Source organism: Dermacentor silvarum, chromosome 3 (genome assembly GCF_013339745.2).
Source record: "Dermacentor silvarum isolate Dsil-2018 chromosome 3, BIME_Dsil_1.4, whole genome shotgun sequence".
In the NCBI taxonomy this organism is placed as follows: Eukaryota; Metazoa; Arthropoda; class Arachnida; order Ixodida; family Ixodidae; genus Dermacentor; species Dermacentor silvarum.
In genome coordinates, this window is record NC_051156.1 from 18,507,985 (window position 1) to 18,513,667 (window position 5,683).

The window sequence follows — 5,683 nt, forward strand, 5'->3', positions numbered from 1 at the left end:
TGGCGTCCGCGGCCCGCTCATCGTCGGTGGTCTCCTTCCACCGCCGCTGCGCCCATTCCCTTTTCTGTTCACGCTGTTGTTCTTGGTAGGCACGCTTTTCTTCAGTCATTTCGCGCATTTCACGCATTGCACGCATTGCACGCATTTCACAGTCAGAACAGAACTGAGGAAAGGAGCATACGTAGAGCATGGGGTCAGGAGACAGAAGACACTCAGATTGGTAGGCACTAGCTTGAATATGCGAGATGGCGTACACGTGTATGGTGCGAACGTGGACATGGCCGCCGCGGTTCAAAATGTAGTATCTGTTCTTATCAGCTTAATATTTGATACGGGTTGTATTTGGACCCAAGATATGAAAATTATTTTTGCAAGTTGGAAGAGTGCTTGAAGGCTGCTTCACCTCCGCCCGGGTTTTCCTGTTTGGCACTATCTTCAGGATTGGCCCACGGTTCTTGTTCTACGGACCTCGATCAGCTGGAAACTAGCCATATACAGCGTCGCTGTAAGACATCGCTCCTTCGTGTTGACTCGGTGGCTCATGTGTAAGCGCAGTGCAAATCTTTGAACGGCGCTGTAAGGCGTTCGCAATTACAATCGTTCATATACGATCCCCTGCCACCACGCCCACTCCCCTGAGTGGGCTTGCTGGTACCGGCACGTCAGGAATAATGAACCCGCTCTTGTACGCACAGGTTCTGCTCTTGCTGGCTACTACTGCGAAAGAACAATGCAAATATGGGTTACGCACTGCACCGTCAGATCCCGCCATCGATTCCCCGTAGCTGAGTGCTGGTCAACTGGACCATTGCGCGTGTTTCGTCGTCAGGTGATCGGCGATGAACTGCAGCCAAAGGAATCCACAGGGACGGTGACATCAGCAGAGAGGGTGCTTTCCTCGTACCAGAACTTCCATCGTATCCTCAGTAGGCTTGGTGGCACCGGCACGACAGGGATAATGAACCCGTTCTTGTACGCACAGGTTGGTGAAAAAATTTGGAGGACGCTTAAGCTTCGAGTTTGAGAGTCGAACGCGATAGCATTCAAAGGTCTCTGACTGTCAGACTTCCCGGCAACTGAAGCTTTCTCTTTTTCTGCACCTTGGCTTCGGCGCGCAGCTGCCAAGGACGCGAGCGCCATGTGGATGTCGTTTTTGCAAGGACCACCGACTGGAGCGCGCCGCGGTATCATTGGTAGAAATGCTGGAAAAGGGGTTTGTGTTTTTGAGTTACCGCGTAACAGAATTATGTTTTCTGGTATATTCAAAATACAATCCGACGCTATCATGCCTGTAGGTTGTGGTTAAGTCATACTTTACGATTTTTCTAATGAATTTTACTTTGAGAAATTCAATTAGCTCACCAGCGCCTCTGCGCCACGCGGAGGGCCTGCGTGGTTAGGGTGGTTCGGCATGATTTTCTTGGCCGCGGACGCCGACACCGAATTTTCTGCGACACGGGGCCCTTAACGCTCTCGCGTTAAAGCACCACTAGTATCCGGTACGAATGTCCTGGTCTGATAGTGCTGCCAAGCTCACATGCTTTATGTGCCATTGTGGCTGGCTGTTCCGTTGTGTTTATATATTTAATTCTTTGTAGCGGGGACGTAGAAACAAATCCGGGACCAGACACAACGGCTAGGCTTCAGAAAATTCTTGGTGGCCAGAAGGAAATTAAAACAGATGTCTCTGAATTGAAGGAAAGACTGTCTAGTGTTGAAAAAGCAGTATTCAAAGTGCCAAAACTTTTGAAACGTGCCGAGGAGGCTGAAAAAGAAATATCTTGTTTGCGCTCCAGTATGGACACATTCCTAAAGAAGGTTGACGAACTAGAAAATCACACCCGTCGAAATAATCAGATCACTCGCGGTATTCCCGAAATTCAAAATGAAACAGAGAAACAACTTGCACAAGAGGTGCTAGAAGGTATAATTTCCGCAGAAGCGAAACCTGTCGGTAACTGGAATGGAACGGTTTCACAGGCTTGGAAAGCCTTCTGCGCACCGATAGAGACCAGTCAGAACGAAACTTTGCGTAACCGCAGAACGTTAAAAGGGACAAATATTTTTATGGATGAATACTACTCACACGAGGTGAGAAGAAAAAGGCAAATGTCGCTGGAAATGTCCAGCGGATTATAGAAAAAACAAGCAAAGAGTTGCCCTCACGTTCGATAAGATTAAGATAAACCGTGTCTTGTATGCGTGGGATGAAACCAAGGACCAATGGTGCCGTGTGCATGGCCAGATGTTTGACAGCACCGCCCTTCCTGGAGCGTCGTCGTCACACAAATGACGTGTAAATGAAAGTGTGTTTCATTTGTTAAATCTTAACGCCAGCAGCCTTTTAAACAAAAGTGCGGATTTCGAGCACGTACTCATCGAGCATAGCCAAAACCTTGTAGTGGTGTCAGAAACTTGGCTGCATGACGGTATCCTTGATTCTGAAATATGCCCGCCTATTTACAATGTTCTTTAGGAATGATTGTAGGGGTCGGAGTCTGGCAATCTTCATTGATAATAAAATAAAATATACTGTCCTTAAGAACCCTGCCGATATAGAAAGTGCATGGTGCAAGTTGACTCTGGATCACAAGAAATGACAGTAGGAGCAGTGTATTGAGCAGCTGGACCAATACAGGTTAGCATTAATTCATTGAATGATTTTATGCATGACCTTAATAAACTCAATAAAATATGTTATCATAGCAGGTGACTGTAAGGTGCCGGATGTGGAATGGGAAGAAATGAAGCCTGGTGCACGTAATCACGAGGCAGCTGTAGCAATCATAGATATGTGCTTTTGCCGTGGTCTTACTCACGTGATAACTAACTTCACGCGAGTCCATGGTAATGGTAGGTCAGTTCTAGACCTAATTTTCGCAAGTGAACGCGTGGCCTCACTAACCCGCACTATTGATATTTTGCCAGGCATTTCCGACCATTGCGCCGTTAGCATGTCCCTGACGCTGGCTCCTTTCCGTATACTCCGTTCCGTTATCTATTAAAGGGACTTTAATAAGGCTGATGACACGGCCATACTCGCAGAATTGGATTACTGCTTCGACGAAATTGAACAGTCGGGTTTAAGTGCATCTACTAACATTAACAAATTATGGCAGTATTTTTATTCCATAATTCATTAGTGCGTGAACCTACATGTGCCATTTCAGAGGAAAACGAAAAAGTTTTTATAATCGCTGAATTACGCGAGATGTTATTCAGTTAAAACGGAAAGTCGCCAGACCCAGAGCCAAATTGAGGCGATAAAAATGCCACACTATTCCTAATGACGTGGTTACGTTAAGCAAGAAGTTCAATTCCTTGATCAGATATGCAAAGTACAAGTTTCTACTCGAATCACCCTGAAAGTTTTGGTGGCATTTGCGGTCTCCTAGGGAGTCAGTGACCAAAATAAATACTGAAAAGGGTACAATCGAAGATAAGTCTGGTATTGCTGGGGAATTCAACACTTTCTTCTCGAATGTTTTTACAGGAGATAATAGAAAGGCAAAGCATTTAGAGCGCGACCCTGATCTTCCAGATCTTGAGGACGTCATGCCAACACATGAAGGTATATTGACTCTCATGCTTAATCTAGATACTGCAAAATACGCAGGTTCAGGCGACATTGCGAACATTTTCCTAAAATGATATGCGGAATGGGTAGCTAGATATCTTTACATGATATTACAAACATCTGTCTCCTCAGACGAAATTCCTGATGACTGGAGGATCAGCAAGGTTATCCCGATATTTAAGCAAGGATCAGCAAGATTATCCAGCCATCAGCATGGAGGATCAGCAATGTTATCCCATGTCAGTCTCAAATTATAGACCTATAGCTTCAACATCCTGTAAGATATTAGAGCACATAGTCTCCAAACATATTCAACTCTTCCTATCTCACAACAATGTTCTTAGTATCGAATATATTATTAGTATCAGCGTGGGTTTCATAAATGTCTGTTGATAGTCACACAACTGTTTGAAAGCATTCATGACATGTGCATAGTAACTGATGATAAGGCCCTAGTCGACGTTCTTTTTTTAGAGTTTAAGAATGCTTTAGACAAAGTTAATCACAATAAGCTACTAATAAAACTAAAAGCTATCTTAGGTTATCCTATATTGGTACGATGGATAGAAAGTGTTCTTAGCAACCATTGGCAGCTTGTAAGTATTGATGAGAACCTATCTGCACTCTGTGATGTTAAATCAGGCGTGCCACAAGCATCAGTCCTTGGGCCCATGTTAGTTTTGTTATACATAAATGATCTCATTGCAGAATCTCCTGTCAAAGCAAGACTATTCGCAGACGACTGCATCATTTACACTGAGGTTAAATCTGTAAATGAGGAAGCTATTCTGAATGATTACTTGTCGAAAATTAACAAATGGTGTACTCAGTGGCAGATGTTCTTAAACCCTTCTAAAACAGTCTTCATGACCATTTGACATAAGCGCAGGCCATTAGAATTTGTTTACATGTTGCAAGGCAACGTGTAAACAACGCGCAATGCTTTCAAGCTGAAAGTCAGTTCGCTATCGATATCGGAAGATTACTCTGCCGATGTTCGCGAAAGGCGCAGACAAGCTGTAGCAGTCAGCCAAATATAATCGTGCAAACGGTGATAAAATTACCCTTGTATTTGACAAACTTAATGTGAACGATCAACTGTACGCGTGGAATTATCGAGAAAGTGAGTCCATGTAGGGCTGGCAAAGCGAGAGATTGATAAGGGGCGTAGTGGTGCGGCCGCCTGACGGAATGAAAATCCTGTCTCGCTTTCGTTGCTTTGTTTCAATGTGCGTAGAATACCGTTAAGAAAGTTGATCAATTTGAAGAATTAATACAACTGCACTCTCCAGAGGTTATGACAATTACAGAAACCTGGCTTCATCCTGAAATCGATGATTGAGAAGTAGTCCCTTCTTCATATACTTTGTTGCGCACAGATCGTGACGGGCGTGGAGGGGGAGTGGCTATTGCGATAAAGAATTACCTACCCTTCCAAAGAGAAATAGGCATAGTAAACCACGAGAATACATGGTGTAGGGTTAAGCCTAATGAGAATTCACTCTTAATAGGAGCTATTTATAGACGTCCAGGAACGCCAGATGAATACCTTTCACAAGTGCATGACTATTTACAGAACGCGACAAACTCCCGCACTAAGATAATGCTAACAGGGGATTTCAATTTACCGGACATAAACTGGGAGAACTAACTGTGCGCAAAAAGGAAAAGCAGAGTTCCGAGCAACCTTTGGTAATAATGTTCAGTTTTTCTTTATCCCAAATTGTCAAAGAACCCACACGTGTGCAGGGAGACACCACGTCGGTGCTAGAGCTGGCTCTCGTGTCAGGATCATTACTAACAAGGATTAGCATAGATGATGGTATTTTGGATCATAAGATTTTAGTGTAGACAGTACGCGTCACAGATATGGGCACTCATCGTCACACTATACCCTTGCGTATTGAAATTAAAAACTACAACCGGGCTGCCGACGAAAGCGTTATAGATGACTTAGAGAAAACACTGTCAATTGAGTCTAGCGGCACTGTTAATGAACTGTGGCTGAAATTAAAAGAAAACATCGTGCATTGTGAAAAAAGCTTCGTACCTACAAAACTCAAGAGAATTAAGAAGGTATCATTGGATAACACACCATATAAGTCA

The 5,683-nt window shown here is 44.0% G+C and overlaps 1 pseudogene; it reads left to right on the forward strand.

Moving 5' to 3' along the window:
• Positions 1 to 277: 277 nt before the first annotated feature.
• Positions 278 to 455, forward strand: LOC119446899 (U2 spliceosomal RNA; annotated as a pseudogene).
• The last annotated feature ends 5,228 nt before the right edge of the window (positions 456 to 5,683 follow it).